This window comes from Antechinus flavipes, chromosome 3 (genome assembly GCF_016432865.1).
Source record: "Antechinus flavipes isolate AdamAnt ecotype Samford, QLD, Australia chromosome 3, AdamAnt_v2, whole genome shotgun sequence".
NCBI lineage: Eukaryota > Metazoa > Chordata > Mammalia > Dasyuromorphia > Dasyuridae > Antechinus > Antechinus flavipes.
Window position 1 is genome coordinate 362,041,984 of NC_067400.1, and position 23,069 is coordinate 362,065,052.

A 23,069-nucleotide genomic window follows, 5' to 3' on the forward strand; every position below is an offset into this window, starting at 1 on the left:
AAATAGATGTATATATAAAACAATTTTACATATCTATCTATCTATAGAAATCTAGACTTATATCAATATATTTGTGGGGAGGGAAGAAAAAAAGGGAAAGAAGAAATTTAATGATAATTTTGTTGTATATTTGAAAGGAATAGCAAGTTGTGCAGAGTAGATTTGCAGTTTCATGTGCAATCATCTTTATTATTGCTCTGTTATGGAAACACTTATTTTATTTCATGAATTATAAAAAAATTAAAGTTCACTTTTTTTTTTTAATCTGGGAAATACCTAAAAGTGGTTTAGGCAAAGTGCTTTGAGAAACTAGAGGAGAGAAAAATCATTTTCATTTTGTGTCTGGAGGATTGGGCTGTCAGGGAAAGCTTCATGGAAGAAAACACCTGAGTTAGTCCTTGAAATTTGAGTCCTTTTTTGCAGTGGAGAATATAGTAAGTCAAGTCAACAAGCATTTGTTAAGTGTTTAATGTGTGTCAGGGGAGCAATAGTGAGTACCCTGTAGAAAGTTTTTTTATAAGGCTTATACAACTAATATAAAAATATTAAGCTCCGGATTTTCTGAAATCACTGATTTTAAAAGCTCTCTCTCTCTCTCTGTGTCTCTGTCTCTTTTTCTCTCTGTCTCTTTTTCTGCCTGTCTCTGTTTCTCCTTATGTCTTTCTGTTTCTCCCTCCCCTCTGCTTGCTGCTCCCACTATTCACACCATACTCTGAAATAGAAATCAACACTCTGTGGCTGCTATCTATTATTAACATTCTTCCTGTTTTAATACCTAGATGCTCCCCCCTCCTTTCCCCTTTTCTCTTTTTCTCCATTAGTACCCCTCCCTCCCTTCCTTTTTTTTTTTTTTATGTGGCAAATGGTTGACCTTTCTAGGGAAACAAAATAGTTGGTGTAAATTTAAAATTAATAACGTTCCCTTTGTCTGGATATGGAATGCTGGGGACATGAGATGTGTTCTCAGAACATTTTGCTACTCCTAATGTTAAGTCTAATATGCTAAAGGGAAATTATAGTAATTTTTTCCTAAACCATGGTTAAGAAGGCTCTTATAATGGCAGTGTAACAAGGAGGGATGTGAGGATTATGTCATTAATAACAGAATGGGAACTGCCTAATCCTGGGGCTGGAAGCTGGCCACAAAAACACTAGGCTGGCTGTGAAAGCTGACAACTCTTCAGGGCCTGAGGTTTCTGTTTAATAACATCACTGTCCATCCTAATTTCCCAGTTGTATTCTTATCTTTCTTCCTTTAAAGGAAAATTCTAAGGTGGTATTTAAGCTCTGTTCTACTATTCAATGACTTTAGATATGGCTCTTGTCATTCAACATTTCAGGATATCAATGTTTTATGTTGGTTGTTTAAATTTATAAGTTCTCATCATTTAAAAGTGCTGGATCACATATATAAATGTAAAGAATGATGATTAAATTGGATAAAATTAGCTTTATATTAATAAATTGAGAGCTTCCCTCAAGTAGTCAATAATAGCTTACATTTGGATTGTTCTTTCACCCCAACAACCTTTAAGGTGGGTACTATATATATTATATGCTACAGAAAAGTTTCTTTCATGATCAGAAATGTAAAGAGACTTGCCCACATGAGATATAGAAGAGTTGGGATTTGAAATCAGATACCCAGATGCCAAATATATGTTCTTTCTGTATTACCATGTTTTCTCCAAAGAAAATTAACAATAGTCCTAACAAGTACAACCACCGACCACCAATACAAAACAAATCACATTTGTATTGTGCTTTAAGATTACAAAATATTTTAATTATATCACTTCTTATACTATGTTAGTTTCTGTGGGGAATTCCAAAGAAGTATAAGACATAATCTTCAGGTGTCCTTATAATCACAAACTCAGAATCATAGGCTGCTAGGGCTGGTAGGGAATATATGATTATCTAGTAAAGCCTTCTTATCACCATCACCATTATTACCATCATCATCATCATCATCACCTTCTCCATCACCATCACCATCATCACCATGGCTATTACCATCATCATCACCAAAAAATATTACCATCACTACCACTACCATCATCATCAAAATTATCATCAATAGAATTTATATTGTACTTGAAGATTTGCAAAGTATTTTATAATTTCTCATTTTGGTAGATGAGTAAACCAAAACCCAGAAAAATTCTCTTACCTGAAGTCACTGAGTCAATAAGAATTAAAATGCTGTTTCAAGTCTTTTGCACTCCATTCTATACCTTGCCACACAGCTCAAACCATGTCACTGACTTTTCTGCTAAAAAGAATCTTTGATGGATTCCTCTTGCCTTACAAAGTTAAAATTCCTTGTTTTGATAGTCAAAGTGCTCAACAGGTTGATTGCAGATTTATAGATTAATCTCTCCAGGTTTATCACTCTTCTATTACTTATTTATGCATTTCATTCTAAAAGGAAAAGGATTGTTAAACTAGAGTGCTAGGCCCAGAATCAGGAAGATGTGAGTTCAAATCTGAGCTCAGGAACTTATTATGTGATCCTGGGCAAGTCACTTAACTCTATTTGCCTCAGTTTCCTCAGTTGTAAAATGAGCTGGAGAACAAAATGGCCAATCAGTTCAATATTTTTGGCAAGAAAATCCCAAATGGTCCATGAAGAGTTGGACACAACTGAAATTCCTGAACCAAACTAAAACCTTTTCCCTAACACACCTCATGCTCTCCTGCTTCCATGCCTTTGGTAATGGTTTTCTTTCTAACTGAATGCTCTCCAGGTCATTCTTTGCCTCTCAAAATCTTATACATAATTCAAGGCTTAGTTCAAATGCCATTCCTTTGCCTTTTAAAAAATAATAGCTTTTTTATTTTCAAAATACATGCAAAGATAGTTTTCAACATTTAACCCTGTACTCCAAATTTTTCTTCCTACCTTCCCTCATTCTTTCTCTTAGACAGCAAATAATCCAAAATATGTAAAACGTGTGCAATTTTTCTATACATATTTCTGCATTTATCATGCTGCACGAGAAAAATCAGATCCAAAAGAAAAAAAATGAGAAAGAAAATAAAAAGCAAGCAAACAATAACAAAATAGGTGAAAATACTATGTTGTGATCCACATTCAGTTTCCACAATCTTCTTTCTGGATGAAGAGGGATCTCTCTATCACAAGTCTGTTGGAAGTGACCAGAATCATCTCATTGTTGAAAAGAGCCAAGTGCATCAGAATTGATAATTGTATAATCTTGTTGTTGTTGTGTGCAATGTTTCCTTGGTTCTACTCACTTCAGTTCATGTAAGTCTCTCCAGGCCTCTCTGAAATCATCCTGCTGGTTGTTTCTCACAGAACAATAATATTCCATAACATTTATATCCAATAACTGATTTAGCCATTCCCCCCCCCCCCCGCAACTGATGGGCATCCACTCAGTTTCCAGTTCCTTGCCACTACAAAAAGGGCTGTCACAAACATCAAATGTCATTTCTTTTATGAAATCTTTCTGGATCACTCTCTGTTGAAAGTACCTCTTTCTCTGGTAAGCTTCTTTAGCATGTATAAATAAAGCATTTATCACATGATATTTTATATTTTAGTTATTTTTCTGTATGCTATAGATTCCTTACCAGACTGTAAATTACTCAATTCTAACCAACTGAATTACTATATCAGCTACTGCATGCAACATCCCACAATACATGCATGCATACATGTATGTATTTATATCCACACACATATATGTTTATGAATGATATGTCTCTAAGAGGAGATAAATGAATTTCATCATCTTTTTTGGGGGAATAAGATTGGTCACTGAAATTAATAACAAGTTCGGATACCTTCTGGTGCTTATGTATGTAGATATGTATGTGTATGTATATTTAGTATATGTATACTTACATATATGTATATGTGTATATATATATATATATATATATATATATATATATATATACATACATACATACAAGTAAAATAGCTAAATATGTCACAGTCAATGGGCATAATGGAACAATGCTTGGACCTATTTAACCTTGAGGCGATCAATCAAATACTCTTGCTGTTATGTCAGAAGTTCTTAATTTTTTTTTGTGTGTGTTGTGACCCTCTTTTGGTAGACTGGTGAAGCCTATGGACTCTTTCTCATAAAATGCTTTAAAAATAATTGAAGCAAATACTAAATTTCAGTCAGACCAGTGAACATACAGGAAAAAATTACATCTGTATGTTTTTTATTGAATTTTGTTTATCCAAACTGTCTAAAAATCTATATTTTGTCTATATATCCCAGGTAAAAAATTCTTGATTGTGACACCACCCACCCCTGGGGTGCTTTGAAATATCATTTGTAGTCCTGAGATCTCTGTTAGGCTCTATGAAAATTGATGTTACACCCCACTTTGCCTCTGCCCTTGTGGGGAAAAAATAATATTTCCATTTTTTAGCCTCAGGCCTAAAGGATTTGACCAGATACAACTTGGTTCAGTGTATAAGAAATTCTTCTCTCCATTCTATTATGTTTTCATAAAGATCCTTTACAATATCTAATTTATATATCACTTCAACATTAACTTTGGTGCTCCATCTACTATGTCTCCACTACTTCATTGAGGCTCTTGAAGGGTTTTTACCTTGGGATTTTTCTACTCATGGGAAAAATCTCTTGGAGGGTCACTGTTCAACAGGAGTCAGGAGTTAAGGAGTAGATTGAGGACATAATTAAAAAAAAAAACTAGTTCTGTTTCTGTCTCTTTTTTTTCTTCTCTTGTCTCCTCTCTCCCTCCTTCCCTTTTTCCTCCTTGTCTTCCTATTCTCCCCATTCCTCTTTTTCTCTTTTTTTCTCCTTTTTCTTACTCCTCTCCTCCCTGTCTTTCTCTCCTCTAATAGCATGGCTATGAGCTCTGCTAATAGACTGGATCAGATTCTGAGTCCCATAGCTGAAGAAAATATCCCTTGATCCTCTTCTCCCTTTGCTATTGGAAAAATAAATTAAAAGAAAAGATTTATTTTTCCTGCAGAGTCTAAACAACCTGGGCTTCTCGGTTGTACCCCACCCAGCCAGAGAGGAGGGCTGTTACAAACCCCACCAGCTTTTTCCCCCAAGGTTTTCTTTCTTTTTTTTCTTTTTTTTTTTTTTTTTTGACAGTTTCTCTCTTTAAAATGCCCATTCTCTATTTCTGTTATTTCCCTGGCTCCAAAGCTTTGGTGTTGGGGCCAACAAGTTTGTCCCCTTTTGGTGAATTACTCATGGATGGATTGAAGACATTAAAAAAGATAGGAATAAGCAAACTTTTTTCTTCACTGAGAATTATTAAACAATAGAATTGCACAGGAATTGATGTTTGGGTCAGTCTTTTATAAAAGACTTTTTTAAAAAAATTAAATCATCTGGAAGAGAGAATCCACAGGGGAAATCTTCAAGTGTGTTTGTAGCTGACACTAAATTTTTTCCAGTTAGTGATATGACAAACCAATAAAATTTGTAGGAGGATTTCAAAGGGCTATGTGAGTAGTGGCACAAGAGTTTTGGTGTGTCCAATTAGGAACTCTGAGGAAAAAAGAACAACCCAAGTCTGTCCTATTGAGCTATTAGTACCTTAAAAGGCATGGTAGAATTACCATATCGGGAACCCAGATGCCATCAGCTTATGGGACCTCAAAAGTCCAGGTATTGCTGAGTTTCACATCCCTGGGATTTCCTGTGTGAGGTGATATGAAACAGAACCTGTAGTGGAAAGAGCAGAAATCAGTATTCAGAGGACTATATGTTCCTATTCTGATTGTGCTATTTACTACCGTTAGGACATTGACCAAGTCATTTCACTCCCTGGGACTTTCTCAGGTACAATAAGATAACAATAATACAAGGTAACATTTATATAGTGTTTCCTATGTGTCACACACTGTGCTATATTTTAAGTCATTTTCATAGTACCCAATTCCTTGTGACTCCATGTGGGGTTTTCTTGACAAAGTTACCAGAGTGATTTGCCATTTCCTTCTTCAGCTCATTTTACAAATGAGGAAACTAAGGCAAATTGGGTTAAGTGGCTTGTCCAAGGTCACATAGCTCATAAGTATCTGAGGCTAGATTTGAGCTCAGGAAGATGAGTTGCTCCAAGGTTGGATGCTCTATCTCCGAGCCATCTCGCTTCCCTAAGCATTCACTTTACAATTGTCTCATTTGATACTGATGACCACCCTGAGAGGTAGGTTCTATTATAATTCCCATTTTACAGATGAGGAAACAAGCAAATAGCAGTGAAATGATTTGCCCATGATCCCACAGCTACTTAATTATCTGAGGCTGGATTTGAATTTAGGTCTTCCATTCCAGGTCCAGTATTTTTATCTACTGTTCTACTTCCTACCCTACTTGGAGAATGCTTTATTAGGAATTATAGGACCTGACTCATGTTTGAATCCTGACTCCTAACTCTGGGGGATTTTGAACAAGCTGTTTAATCTCTCTAACCCTCAGTTTCCTTCCTGTGTAAAATGAAGGAGTTGGACTAGTTGATTGCTAGGGTCTCTGACCTCTAAGACCCATGAGCAGTAAGCAAGCAGAAAAATGTCAGGTTCTCCAGGGCTATGATATTTTCATGTCTCACCATCCACAGCCTAATGACAATGAACTTAGGAACACTGCAAAGGGGCTAGAGGGAGAAGGACCTGTTGTAATAAAATCTGACCTCAGCATGTTGCTTGTCAGAAAGCAAGAACAGAAGCAACATACATTATTAAAAATAGCCACATAGCCCATGGCAGATGAACCTTGTTGCCTTTCCTATTCCTTTTTAGGTCACATAATACTCTATACAATGACAAAGAAAAACTTATTTGTTAAAAAAAAAAAAAATATATATATATATATATATACACACACACACACACACACACACACACATACATACACACACACACAATCATATACATACAATATGTACCAGGATTTTCTTGAAATATAAGAGGGGGGGAAAGAGAGACAATGAATGAGGGATGGAGTGGGAAGGGAAAGAAGGAAGGGAAGAAAGGGAGAGAGGGAGGGAGAGAAAACTGCATTACTTTTTAGAGATGTCACAAAATATATTTCTTCTGCTATGGTAGCATAGAGATAAACTTTATTATGGAAAAAGTAATGCAGTTGGGAGAGACCTGTAAACTCAAAGTATGTTTAGGGCACTTAATTATGGGCTTTACATGGCAGCTGTGTATTCATAGGCAATAAAATAAAGTAAAATAAAAACATACCTTTTCCAGCTCATATTTCAAAAAGGAAAAGTGTTAATGTAGGTGTGAGGGCTGTTGATGGGGAGATAATTGATTTAGTGGAACAAGATGAAAGTTGGTGGTGAGGGAGAGTATTAATAACACCTCCTCTTCCCTTTGTGGTCCATAAGAGACCGGATTTAGAAATAGAGGAGAGCGCTTCAGTCAGAAAACATTTGTTAGTGTCTGTTGTTTACATGATAAGTTCTGTGCTGGAACTTTATTGCACCAAGTTCTGTCCTCTGAGGCAAGGCAGAACATACTTAGTCTCTCTTCCATATCACACACTACTTGATGACAACTAGCAAGTCTTCCTTATGGTTCTTTTCTATTCCTTCAACCAATTATTGTATATCATGGCTTCTAGGCTTGGTCAGTCTCTTCTGAATGCATTCCAATTTGGCAATATTCTTTCCAAATTGAACACAGTATTCTTGATGTTGTCTGACCAGAATTCAGTAGAGTCATCTTCTTTCTTGCTGTTGATACTATGCCTCTATTAATGAAGAACAAGGTCCCAGTGGCATTTGTGGCTACTGTGATGTCTGTACCAGGACAAAATCTCAGTCAAGCATCAATAATTCTTGTTGGGATCAATCCTGATAACCCAGGAAAGTATTTTTAGAGTTGGAAAAGTCTTTAGAGCTAATCTAATCCATTTATATTATATTCATTAATATCAATTATTAATATGTATATTAATTTTATTTATAAATCAATATATTATGTATTAATATTTATTATTATTTTATTCATTACTATTATTTTTAAAGGATAAAATTAATGCTTAGACACATTACATGACTTTCCCAAATTCGCCCTATCAGGAAGTAGCAGAGCCAGGATTTTAATCCAGGAGGCCCCCTGATTTTAATCTTGCACTTCACAACTCTGTCCCCATCTCCCTAGTGCAGTTGTCACATTCGGAAAACCACTGGTTTAGGTAATTTGTCTCTGTGATCAGCAGAAGTCTTATCTATCCACCCATGTGATTGATTTTTCTCACTTTTTCCCAGGCCACACAGTAAACTGAATGGCAAAGTGGGTACAGCATTTCTGAGCCCCCTATCATCAGATGTACTACAACCTTTGCCTTAGTAAACGTTATAAATAATTCCCTCTGTTGAAGTCATGTGTGATTCTGAGGAGGGTGATTGCGCCTGGCAGTGGTGGTGTTGAGCTGATTGTAAGTGCAGCCACAGGAGCCAACTTGCTGATTAGAGCTGAGATGCAAAAGCCCAATGAATTAGTAATGAGGAGATGGGGAAAAGAAGGGATTAGGACATTACTCTCATTTATCTTAAGAAAAGGTTTTAGGGTTTATAATTTGTTTAAAATTAATAAACTTTTAAGTCCTGATGAATAGCTGATATAATTAAATCCAATTTTTCTCCTGGGATATGATCTCTTAGGAGGGGAAAAACCTTGTTTTAAAGTTAATAGTGCAACATAGTATGTAAAAGTATCAGCACGTAAAGACTCTGAGAAGCAGAAAAGCCAGAGCAGAAAGGGCCACCAAAGTTATTGGTTGTTATTATTGTGACAATCACTTGGATGTTAAACAAACATTGTATTTAAAATGAATTTTTTGTCCCAGGTAAATGCAAAACTATAATGGACAGAGCCCTGGAAGATGATAAAAATAATATAAACAGCAACAGTTATAATAATCATTTTATCTTTCTGTTCAACTTTTAGCTGAACATAAAACATTGAAGAATAATAGCAAGATATCAATTTGTACCAGGGCTGTTTCTGTCTGAGTTCTATTGAATTTACAGATAAAAAGAATGAAAAATCACCAACTATTTAATAGCTCAGACTGGAGATATGAATTCTGCTTCTTCTATTTGATCAGATTATTTAAGTTCACTGTTGCTGTTTTCTCAGAGTTGGATTAGATGCTCCCTAAGATCATGTCTAGCTTTAATATTCTGTTAGTCTTTGGTTAAAATCACATTAAATAGAGTGAAAGTATATTTGTGTGTGTGTGTGTTTATGAGAAAGACAGAGGAGAAAAGAGAGAGAAAGGAGAGGTGAAAAACAAAAAAAAAAGAGGGGAAGAAGAAAAGGAGAAAAAGAAGAAGGAGGAGGGAGAGAAGGAAAAGAGAAAGAAAAGGAGAAAATGGAGGAGGAGGAGGAAGAGGAAGAAGAGAAGGAGGAAGAAGAAGAAGAAAAGGAGGAAGAGGAGAATCAGAAGAAGAATCAAAAGAAGAAGATGAAGAATTAGAAGATGAAGATGAAGAAGAATCAGAAGAGGAGAATATGTTGTTTTCTTTAGAAATTGGAGATAAATGTATTGGGATAAGAACAAAATTCTGTGGTGGTAGCAAACCCCAGATTTTTCTGAACTTGCTTACATTTTCTTTTTTTTACCCCGGATTAGACTAATTAGAACCGATGGGGGAATTATGCCGATAATGGAGCAGGAACAAGAGAAGTATAAATATGCAATGCAATTAGCTCCTTTTCTTTCTTTCTTTCCTTTTTTTCCCCCCGTGGGTGATGTAATATTGGAGCACATGGGATTTGTGAAAGGCTGGTAACAATGGGCACCACTGACACCCAAGCTGCTGTAGTAATCCATAATTATAGTAGAATATCCTGTTAGTTTTTTGCATGTAGCAAGGTAGAATGAAATATACTTTAAAAAAGACCTAACAATTTTTCTCATCCATAATTCTTCATAGCAATAACATTTTCTTCTTTTTGTGAAGAAAATTAAGACTTAAATATTTCTTCTCTGGAACACTTTGTGAGCTAATGAAAGCTCTGAAAAGGAAAGGATATGATACATAATCAAATGGAAATATTAATTTAGTTTTTGAGTTGGAGAAAGTGACTTTTCAATGTCTTCTGTTCACAGAGGTGACTATTTTTTTCTCTCCAAATGCTTGAGGAAGTTTTATATTTTGCTGAAAGGAAATATTTGAATTTTCTCATTCCTTTAATTATAAATTGATAATTTTACCCAGATACTAGTTAAATGGAATTTGGTGATTATGAATGCTTTGATTATATCTAAATGCATTAGAGTTAAATTTTCTTTTATTTACATGTTGCCAAAAAGCATTGGACTATGAGTAAGAGATCTGTCCTCGTCCTGCCTCTGATGATTGTTTGCTCTGTACCTCTATATGATCATTCCTCTGGAACTCAGTGATATAGGTATTGCTTCTACCAGAAGAGTTCATAGTGCAACTATGCCCTTTCAAACATTGACATTCTTGTCCTTTTTCTTCTATATGTCCTCTGTAGAGGGCCTATTCAGCAAAATGGAATCTTTTGTCTGGGTCCTTTAAAGTTTCATAGATACTATTAGAATTCTTTGGGGTATCTATTCATCATCCATCAATATATAACATTTTTATATAACAGTTTTATTTAAAGGTTTGCAAAGTGCTATATAAATATTATTTCATTTGATCTTTAACATTTCTGTGCAATAGGTGCTATTTTATCCCTATTTTACAGATGAGAAAACTGAGACTAAGAGAGGTTCACATGAGTTGTTCAGTGTCACATAGCTAGTAAGGGTAAGAAGCTGCATTTGAACTCAAGTCTTCTGACTTTTAAGTCTAAGAATCAATTCTTTATATCACTTATCCATTTCCTTTTCTGATCATATGCATTCATAAAGATGTATTCTAAATTATTTCTTATACAAAAGTCATTCTTGGGAATATATGGTAGCCAACTCACACACGCTCTATACTTTTACCTCGCCTTTCTTGCAATATTGATTTTTCAACATTGGAGTATTTTGTAGTTCCGGGAGGGCTGAGGAGGGCTTGTGTAGTGGATAGAGCATTTGGCTTGGAGTGAGGAAGCCCTGGTTTCAAATTCAGTTTCAGATACCTATTAGATATGTTATCTTGGGCAAGTCACTTTATCTTTGTCTATCTCAATTTCTTCATATGTAAAATGGGCACAATACTTAGTTCTTAGGATTGTTGTGAGGAGCAAATGAGGTCACATATGTAAAGTGCCTGGCACATAGAGGGGTTCTATAGAAATGCTAGATATTATTATGAGTGAGAAAGAGAGGGAGAGAGAGAGAATAAAAACAATAACATCAATTGACAATTTCCATTACCAACAAATAACACTATAAATTCCAAATCTGAGTCAGTCTTGAGAAGGTCCTGATCCTCCCCACGGCAGCCTCATCCAGCATTGTGAGAGGGAATAGCTCAAAGAGAACAAGATCTCTTCTTCAAGGTCTTTATTTTATATCTTTGATTTTCAGCCTATGCAACCTCTCTGGTAACTGTTGTGCCAGTGGGTAGGATTTAGGTCTGACTATTTTCTCCAGGGGCCTCAAACTTTTAAAATAGGAGGCCAGTTCACTGTCCCTCACACTGTTGGAGGGCTGGACTATAGTAAAAACAAAAACTTTGTTTTATGAGCCTTTAAATAAAGAAACTTCATAGCCCTGGGTGAGGGGGATAAACGTCCTCAGCTGCCACATCTGGCCTGCGGGCCATAGTTTGAGGACCCTGCTAGGCTATGGCAAAGATTACAAGAGAGACTTAGATTTTCCATTCTTCTTATGGGACAGCACAAGGCATAGATCAAGCAATTCATCAAAAACCTATTGGAGAGGATAGGATGAGAGATGGTTCTGGCTCAGTATCCTATTCTAGCACCTTGCTATAGAAGCATGTCTTGAAGTCTACCATGATCCAAGTGAAGCATTAGAGGAGCTCAGGTACTCAACATAGTCACATAACAAACCCTTGAATTCACACAATAAATTCCTGAAAATAGAATAAACAATTTAAAAATTAAATGATGTAATAAGTATTAGAATAGAGTCAAAATATTGAAAAAAAATCAGGATAAGCTATGAAAAATATATTATCAAAAACAACCAACCTGGAAGATAGAATTAATTTAAGAATCTTTGGGTTCTATGAAAAATCATGAAAAATAAATAATTAAAAACTCTTGTGTATTCTATTTCAGGAAATTTTTAAAGAATGTCCCAAAGCAATTGGAAATAGAGAGAAAAGTTAAAATAGGACCCATAGATCATTATCTAATTAAAATAACAACAACAATAATGACATAACTTAAACACACTCAGAAATGTATTTGAAGAACTCTAGAACTTCTAAGTAAAAGCAAAGAAAAAGTATAGCAAATAGCCTGGAAGAAAAATAAAATAGGAAATTGCTAATGTCTGTATTACATAGCAAGCATGAAAAAGGAAAGAAAGATTTGGAATACATCTAAAAGTAAAAATAAAATGGATATTTGATAACATCCTTAAAATTTGAACATAGTTGCACAGGTTAAAAAGAAATGGAATTTAATAGAAATGAAGATCTTTTTTTATTCTTGTGAAAATCTTGGAAATACAAATTCAGGACACAAGAGAAACTTGGAAAGGTAAATAAATTTGAAGAATTCAAAAAAGACCTAAATAGTGGAGTTAAGAGAAACCTAGAAAGGTACACAAAATTAAAGAACTTAAGAATCTAAATAATGAACAAATTCTTACAAACTAAAAGGGAAAAGGACCAGAATTCCATTATCTTCTAAAATGAGGAAGAATCAGGAAAGACAAACTAAAAACCTATGTGTTTTTGTTTGTTTATTTGTTTGAAGAGAGAAAAGAAAAGAAGGTAGGGGACTATACTTGAGAGAGAATGTTGAGGAGAAGGGAAAACTTATAACTGGGGCATAAACTTTTAACTTTCATTCTTTTCTGAGATAGACAAGGAAATTTAGGTTAAAAAAACTGACGTTGAAATATAATAGACAAAAATTTGGGCAAGGATAGGAATAAGCAAATGGGTTATTTAAGAGAGAAAGCAGGATTGGAGATAGAAGAGTTATAAGGAAAACAAACAAACTATAGAAGAAGGATTAAAAGCAGTAAAAAGGAAAGAACTGATGGTTTGGGGGTAGAAGAAGAGCTAAAAGGATTAGATTCAGATAATTCCATCTATAGATTACTAATGCTGATTTCATTTTTTCCCCTTTCTTTTCTCTCTTATAAACAGTGTGAGGAGCAAAAAAAGAATTTATAATAGATTATGAAGGGTGGAAAAAAGCAAAGCTAAGTCATAATAGTGAATGTATATGAAATGAACTCACATATATAACAGGATGGTGGCAAAATATATCAGAGAGATCCTAGTAGTATATTGTTTATATGAAGCATTTGTTAAATACTATTAAAATATTCACACAATTAAAATGAGGTGTAGGAAAAAAATCCACAGTTGAATATGCCGTTTCAGTTGAATCTGCAAAAGCTAAGGTGGCAGTCATGATCTCAGAAAGTACTATATAGTAAAAATCATGTTTACATGGATAAAAAAGAAAAACTGTGAAATTACATTATATGTGAAGACAACATAGATAATGAAACAATAGCAATATTGAATTATGTATATACAACAAATGGCCTAGCATTTATAGATTTAAAGAAAAACTAAGTACAATGAGAAAGAAATATTAAAACAAAAGTAGTGAAGAACTTTAATATCTCTTTTTAGACCTAGACAAATTTTATAGAAAAATAAGCAAGAGATGGACGTGGCCCTCTTCAACACTGAGATGAACCAAAACAGCTCCAATAGAGCAGTAATGAATGGAACCAGCTACACCCAGAGAAAGAACTCTGGGAGATGACTATGAATCATTACATAGAATTCCCAATCCTTATATTTTTGTCCTTCAGCATTTTTGATTTCCTTCACAAGCTAATAGTATACTATTTCAAACTCTAATTCTTTTGGTACAGCAAAATAACTGTTAGGACATGTATGCTTATATTGTATTTAATTTATACTTTAACATACTTAACATGTGTTGGTCAACCTGCCATCGAGGGGAAGGGATGGGGAGAAGGAGAGGAAAAATTGGAACAAAGGTTTGGCATTTGTCAATGCTGTAAAATTATCCATACATATAACAAAAAAAAAAAAAAAAGGAAAAAAGGAAAAAAAAAGGAAAAAAAAAAGAAAAAAAAAGAAAAATAAGCAAGAGAAAAGTTATGGACTTTAATAGAATTTTATAAAAATAATGTAGGTTAGTCCTCTGATGATTAATAAATAGAAACCATGAGGAATGTACATATATCTTAAATTTGGATGGCAATTTTGTAAAAATTGATTATGCCTTAGAGCAAAAATAACTCAAAGACAAATGCAGAAAGGCAGAAATAATAAACATATCCCTTATAGACTACAATGTAATAGCAATTATAATCATCAGGAAGTATTTGAATAAAAGGTTTCAGATTTAAAGTAGATAGCATAATCTTAGTGAATGATAGATCAGATCATAGAAATAAATAATTTTAGTTTAAAAACTCATAATAGAATATGAAAACACTTTTGAGATGAAGTAAAAAAAGTCATTTGGGGAAATTGTACTACAAAATACTTTTAAAATAAAGATTCTTTTTAGTTCTTAATCTATAATTGTTTGGAAGAAGAGATCAACATATTGAATATACAACGAAAACAGACTCAACAAATTATCCACTACCATAAGCCAAAAAAAAAAAAAATGTGAAAAATTACAGAATTGCAGCATTGATAAATATAAGCAAGTTGTTTTTTGGGAAAAGTTAATAAAATAGATAAATCATGTTATTTTGAATCTTTTAAATAAGAGAGAGTGCTCTACTTATCAAAATAAAAAATGAAAAAGATGTAGATTTATTGTAAAGAATAAATAGAAAAAATTATTAGACATTTCAGAGCCCCCATTATATGCTTTTTCTCTCCTTGTTTCGTCAATAGGATTACAGTAATCTCAGAATCTTATCAGACTCTAATTTGATTTCTGTAAACATTTGATGAAATTTGGGAGTTTAGAATTTATTTTTAAGTCAATTCAAGTTTGTATTCCACCCTTATCCCTCCTTCTAACCATTTACTCTTATCCCTTGGGGATTTTATTTATGATTTGTTCACTTTTTGTTTCTGAAATTGGGTTAACTTCTCTATTTTAAATTATGTTAATTTGGATATTATATATATATGTATTTGCAAATATTCACCCATTGCATTTAAGTTTTTTAAAATTGAAGGAATAAGCATAAACAAAGGAGACAAAATTGTCTCTGTAGAGCTGCAAGTGAAGTGACAGTTTATTTTGAGCATCTTAGAAATCCAATGAAAAATATTAATCAAAACAATTAATTATTTCAGTAAGTAAACCCCACAAAAATCATCTGCCTTTTCATAAATTACTAATGAAACCACTGCCAATCATACTAAAAGGCAGTTACTTTATAAAACTAGACAAAATAGTAACAAAATTTGTCTGATGGAACAAAAGGTCAAGAATCTCAAGGGAATTAATAAAAAAGGAGGCAAAAAAGGCCTATAATTATGAGTTCTCAAATTATACTACAAAGCCAGTAATCATCAAACTATTTGATACTTGTTAAAAAATAGAAAAATTAACCAATTGGACAGATTAGGTAAGCAAGATGCTGAAACAAATGAAGCAAGCTCAAGGACATCAACTATTAGGCTAATGACTTCCTAATTAAACAGAAAATATGGGAAAATTAGTTTGGTCAAAAAATAAGATTGTTCAAAATTTGATTTAGACCATTATCTCATGGCATCTACAACAGATTCCAAATGAATACATGAAAAAACAAATAAACAACTTGTATCATTAAAAGAAAAGCTGCAAAGGGATACTACAAGCCATGATTAAGGAAGAATTCTTAGCTAAAAACAGAAGAAATGATTGTAGAACATAAAATGGATAATTTTGATTATATAAAATTGAAAATATTTTTTCATGAATAAAATCAATGTACATAGAATTAGGAGGGAAATAATTGAGAAAATATTTTCAGCAAATACTTCTAATAAAGGTCTGAAATCTAAGACATATAGAAAATTGATATAAATATTTAAGAGCCATTCCCAATTAGATATGGTAAAATAATATAAATAAATAATGTTCAAAAGAAAAAATTCAAATTATCAGCTACCATATGAAAGAATATTTTATTTATTTTCTTCCTTCTTCCCTCTTTTTTCCTTTCTCCCTCCCTCCTTTCCTCTTTCCCTCCCTTCCTTCGTACTTTCCTTCATGGTATCCCCCAATAAGAGATCATTCATTTATAATTCAACTTTATTTAAAAAATTTCTAGCACAACAAATTATGTGTTTAACAAATGTTCATTGAATGGAATTGAATTGAATGTGGGAATCATTTCAAAATAAGTTGTCTGTATATACTCAAATCATCATCGATTAAGAGCAAAGGTCAAAATTAATTGCAAATGAGATAATGCTATGAACTTGGAGATATTGTAACCTGGAGAATGATAACAAAAATGATGACAATAATAATAATTTACACTTTTATAGCTACTTGAGGTTTACAAAATACTTTCCTTATAACAACTCTCTGAAGTTTTAGTATAAATATACTTTCCAGCAATAAAATGGGAAAAAATTTTTACATTCAAGGATTCTGATAAAGGCCTCATTTCTAAAATATATAGAGAATTGACTCAAATTTATAAGAATTCAAGCCATTCTCCAAATGGCAAATGGTCAAAGGATATAAACAGGCAATTTTCAGATGAAGAAATTAAAACAATTTCTAGTCATATGAAAAGGTGGTCTAAATCATTATTGATCAGAGAAATGCAAATTAAGACAACTCTGAGATACCACTACACACCTCTCAGATTGACTAAAATGACAGGAAAAGATAATGATGAATATTGGAAGAGATATAGCAAAACTGGCACACTAATACATTGTCAGTAAAATTGTGAACTGATTCAACCATTCTGGAGAACAATTTGGAACTATGCCTTTGCCTATCAAACTGTGCACACCCTTTGATCCAGCTGTGTTTTTATTGGATTTGTATCCCAAAAAGATCTTAAAGGAGGGAAAGGGACCCACATGGGCAAAAATGTTTGTGGCAACCCCCTTTCTAGTGGCAAGAAACTAGAAACTGAGTGGATGCCCATCAGCTGGAGAATGTCTGAACAAGTTATGGTATATGAATGTTATGGAATATTATTGTTCTATAAGAAATGATCAGGAGGATGATTTAAGAGAGACCTGGAAAGAATTACATGAATTGATGCTGAGTGAAATGAGCAGAACCAGGAGATCATTATATATGGCAATAGCAAGATTATACAATAATCAATTTTGATGGACATGGCTCTTCTCAACAATAAGGTGATTCAGACTAGTTCCAATGGACTTGTAATGGAGAGAGTCATCTGCACTCAGAGAGAGGACTGTGGGAACTGAGTGTGGATCACAACATAGTATTTTCATGCTTTGTTGTTGTTTATTTGCATTTTGTTTCTCAATTTTTTTTCTCTTTTTGATCTGATTTTTCTGGAGCAGTATATTTGTGGAAATATGTACAGAGGAATTGTACATGTTCAACACTTATTGGATCACTTGCCGACTCGGGGAGAGAGTAGGGAAAGAAAGGGAAAAGTTAGAATAGAGGTTTTATAGGAGTGAATATCAAAAATTATTCATATATATATATATATTTTGAAAATAAAAAGCATTAATTAAAAAATAAATATACTTACCATTTTACTACTGAATAAACTGAAATTGAGTATATGTAAACTAATTCAGGCCTATCCACCTAGTCAGTGTTGGAGCTGGGATACAACTCTAGGTCTCCTGAGTGTAGAATTGTAATGTAAATTTGAACCCCCCAGTTTCTTTATTTGTAAAGTGATAATAAAATTAAGTGGTTTTCAAGACCTTTTCCATTATGAATTTATTTCCCTTTTCCCTATCCCTCCCTAGGATCCCCCTTTCAACTACACTTATAGAACTATAAGAAAACTTAAATTATGAAAACTGGAATTTACAAAACCTAAAACATTAGACAGTGAGCATATACCAGGTTTCTTTACAGAAGGATTAGCCCTGGGATTTTTTTCAGTGATAGTTTTCCTACTACATTTAAAAAAAAAAAACCATAATATGATTTATAAAATTCAACTTATACAGAACATCTGTTGGAAAAAAAGGGGTATACCAGATATGTTACTATTATATAGATGAAACTTTTATTGTAACTCCTCTCCCCTTGATTATTGGAGACATTATTGGTTGGAATTATTACTAAATCCCGCTTTGATAATCTGTGCCAAAATTTCAACTTTTATTCTGGATTTAAAGAAGCAACATATAGTTCTGAGACCCAAATTCCAGAAACTCAATCTTTCCACAGAGTTTGGCATACAGTAGGGGCTTAATAAATACTTGTTGATTGATTGCTTACCAATATTAACATCCATCAAATGAGAGTTAAGTATTCTTGAGAATATGAGAATTATAGAATTGAGATAAGAGCATAGAAATTGTCTAGTCTAATTCTTTCTTGTACAGAGTTAGAAATCAATGTTCATAGAAGTAAAGTGATCAAGAAAGGCGAGGTAGTATATTGAGAAATGTGCTGTCCTTGGAATCAGAAGAAACCTGGGTTTAAATTTCACCTCTGACACAGCTATGGGATCATTTAATGGCCATGTAATAGCTTTGTACTTCTATTACTTTACAATGCAAAATGAAGGTAACTGTAGGCTCTACTTCATAGGCTATTGTGAAAATGCAATGAGGTCTTTGATCTGATTTTTCTTGAACAACATGATAAATATAGCAATATGTTTAAAAGGATTGTACATATTTAACCTCTATGCTTGCTTATATACACATGCATATAGACTTTAAGGACATACACAGATATTAGGGTATATCACAGCATCTCAGAAGAGGCTTCAGGGGCTATCAAATATAATTAGAAGTGAAAGAGGATATTCTTTTTTATGTAACCCATGGCTCAAAATCATTTATTTGCATAAGACTTCTTATTGGTGGAGATTAATTAGTCAGTGTTTCACATGCATAAAGTTCCAAGCTCTAAGGATTGGAGTTGCAGAGAGCTTGAGAGTGGACAGATCTTGGTCTTTTAACTTTTAACATTGAGAGAGAACAATGACAGTTCCAAATGCTTTTCAAGTTCTTGAAGGGAGAAAAAAATTCTGGGAAGAAGCTGACATAATAGATGTGCTAGCTCTTCCAACGTTGATGTCTTCCCAGACTTCTCCCTTCAGAGTTCTGATTATTCTTTTTTGATCCTACAGGCTAGAACATCAGGATCTCTATTGTCTCGAGCTCTTAGCAGTTCCAACTCTCTTGCAGTTGTGTTGTTGTTTTTCAGTTTTTCAATTTTTGTGATGTCAATTAAAATAGGTATAATTTTTCTGATCTTTAATGTCCCTTCAAACACTTGAAAACAACCATCATGTCTTCATTTAAGTCTTTTTTCTCCAGACTAAATATTTATACTCCTTTCCATCTTTTTAAATCTTTTTAAAGATTCAAAATATTTAACCATTCTAATTATCTTCTTTTGGACACTTTTAATCAATGAATCTATCAGTGACTCAGCTATTATGTACCAGGCACTGTGCTATATAGTAAGGATACAGATACAAAGGATGAAGTGAAATCACTTTTACTTTACATTCTATTTAGGGTAAAGTGTACTCCCAAATGGGCAGATAGGTGGAACCGTGTATAGAATGCTGGGTTTGGAGGCAGGAAGGTTCCGCTTCCTGTGTTCAAATCCAGTTTTAGACACTTACTAGCTATATAATCTTGGACAAATCACTTACCCTGTTTGCCTCAGTTTTCCTCATCTGTAAAATGAGCTAGAGAAGGACATGGCAAACAATTCCAAAATCTTTACCAAGAAAACCCCATATGGAATCACAAACAGCTGGACATGACTAAACAAACAACAATCCTAAAACATGGCGTCCAGAACGGGGGGCAAAATTCTAGATGTGATCTGACTGGGATATAGTACACTGGGATGATCAACCTTTTTTCCTGGGTGATTAAAAACTGGCATTATATTGTATTATTGTATTATATTGCATTATATTGTATTATATATTATATGCCTCTCTTTTCCTGTTATTGAGTTCCCCCCAGAACCTCCATTTTGAAGAAGTGACCAGAACAACCAGTCTTTCTTTACTCCTCTCCTGATTCTGCTCTTGACTTTATCACTGTGACTCTAGTAACTTCTCACTCCCTTCCTCTTTCCAACTCTCTTTTATGTGTCTTATCCTACTAGAATATAACTCCCTGAGAGAAAGTATTTTTGTTTTTGGTCTTATATTTTCATTTTCATTGGTCATTTTTAATGTATATTTCATATAGTTCCTAGCACATAGCAAGCATTTAATAAGGGTTTGTTGAGTTGACACTAAAAGGTGTTATATATTTTATATTTACAGAGCATGTGGCAAACATTATTTTATACTCATAAAAATATTATTAAGTGAGTAGTAGCATCCCTATTTTAAAGGCAAGACTTCCAGAGTTTCAGTGATTTGCCCACAGTCACAAAAGTAATAAGTATCAGAAATGGTATTTGAATTTAGGACCTGATTCCATATGTGGTTTGTCTTTCATTTTTGAAGTGGACCAATGACATCATAGGTGATGTCTTGACTTGTGGGTAAATTGGATTTAAGTGAGGTAGAATTGCACAAAATTGTCTGCTTTACTTTCTCTTCCAGAGTCATTGAAATCCAGTGACAAGACAAAAATTAGCATTAATACCGCACAATGCCTGCTTCAGCTGTCTTCATGGCTGTTGGAACAAACTGTTCTTATACATCCATTCTACTAGAAGAAATCTTTACATGCTTGAGAAAGACACTCTCCTAATTCAGCAACAGGTTTTAGGCTTGTCAGTTACCTTCAACTTGGTTAAACCTATCTGCAGAAAGGGTTTTACCAGGGTGTGGATGCTTCTTGGAGCCACAGATGAGAGTCAAGTGCCAGGAGGTTGCCAAAGGAAGATGAGTAATCCTAAAAAGTGCTCTGTAAGCCCTCATGCCAGAAGTGTTAGTTTTTCCTGGATATACATGCAGATGTACCACCCTTATCCTCCTTCTCTCCTTCTCTCTCTCCCTTCTTCCCTTCTTCCCTCCTTTCCTTCCTCCCTCTTTCCTCCCTTCTTTCTCTCCCTCCCTCTCTCTTTTTCTACTTTCCTTTCTCCCTTTCTTCCTTTCTCTCTCCCTCCCTCTCTCCCTTCTTTCCTTCCTTTTCTCTTCTCTCCCTTTGTCCTTCCTTTCTTCCCTTTCTCCCTCCCTCCCTTCTTCTCTTTCCTTCCCTTCCTTCTTTCCTTCCTTCCTTCTTTCTTCCTTTCCTTTCTCCTTTCTTCCTTTCTTCCTTCTTTCTTTCCTTCTTGCCTCCCTCTCTCCCTCCCTTTCTCTTTTCTTTCCTTCCCTCCTTCCTTCACTGTATCCCCCAATAAAATATTATTCATTTATAATTAAACTTCATTTAAAAAAAACTCCTTAATTTCTAGCACTATGACTACCTTTGTCTCTCTCTCTAAAAAGGTTAGTTCTATTGTTATTGGCCAAGGATACAAAACAAGTTAATGGCAGATGGGGAACTAGATTCTAAGTTTTCTGATTCACAATCTAGGACTATTTCTACTTTACTTACTAAAATTACTGGAATGGTAGGACCACAGAAGAAACAAACTGGGAGCCAACTGAGCTAGATAATAATATTTCTATTCCTGTGTCTTTCATTAAAGATGCATGATTTTTGTAATTCTTTCCTTTAACAGTAATTGCTATGTTTTGTCTTTCAGGAACCTGGAAGGGAGGAGATAAGCCAATATTTCTGCCTGTTGAGCCTGCAGTTAAAAATAATTATAGAGAACATGGTGATGTTTCATAAACTGTCATGTGGCAGGACATTCTCAAATAGTATCTCTGATATTATTCAGATTTATTTAGTGATGGGGAATTAACTATAGATGGAATAGAAAACAGAGTACAAATGGAAAATAAAAATGTTTTTTGATTGTTCTCACTTGTCACTTGTCCCTTTCACTTGTCTGAGGGTAATTCCGTAGGTATAAATGCAGATGATATTGTCCTCCATGATGCTTTTTTGTCTCTAGACAAATGTTACTATTTTGAAGATTGATAAAATTCTCTCTAGCTTTAATCAATGTATAGTTTAATTCTGGTGTCAGTCCTATTTCTCAGGACCATGGAAAATAGCACAATTGGTAAAATTGGGAATTGCCCTTAAACTGCATACTAAAATTGGTTTTGTTCAGAAATTTTGTTCAGATGATGTGTTTTAGAAAGAATGATAATAAAGATATTAGTACTATTATATAACCTTGGATGAGAATATGGAGATAAGGGTTGTAATCTTGGCTGTAACCATAAATTATACTACTTTGGATTAGGTCTTAATTTGTGAGATTCATTCTCTTGATCTGTAAAATATAAGTGCTGTATTTGATGATCTCTCAGATCCTTATTAGCTCTAGATTGTATCATTAGACTTAAGGTAGTAGAAGTACATATATTGAATATACATAAATATATATATTTTATTATATTTACCATTTCTTTTGTATTGCATATCTAGCTAATTCTCATATATATTGTTGTTCAGTCATTTCAGTCATGTCTGACTCTCTGTGATCCCATCTGGGATTTTCTTGGCAAAGATACTAAAGTGGTTTGTCATTTCCTTCTCCAGCCCATTTTACAAATGAGGAAACTGAGGCAAATAGTGATGCTATTTGTCTAAGGTCACACAGCTATTAAGTGTCTGAGGACAGATGTAAATGGAGGGAGATCTTTCTGATTCCAGGTCCAGTGTTCTATTTATTATACCACTTATTTGTCCTTTATAAATATATATATATATATGTATATACATACATATATATATGTACAGACATATAGTAATAAATTTATAGTCATATCATGTTTATCTCT

General features: G+C 33.8%; 1 long non-coding RNA gene across 1 annotated transcript in view; it reads left to right on the forward strand.

The window, feature by feature from the left end:
* The window catches only part of LOC127554364 (uncharacterized), a 70,879-nt gene extending 48,743 nt beyond the window's left edge, over positions 1–22,136 (forward strand). Inside the window, exon 4 of the long non-coding RNA XR_007951954.1 lies at positions 21,917–22,136. This is a non-coding gene — a long non-coding RNA (uncharacterized LOC127554364). The remainder of the gene's footprint in view (positions 1–21,916) is intronic.
* Positions 22,137–23,069: the final 933 nt, after the last annotated feature.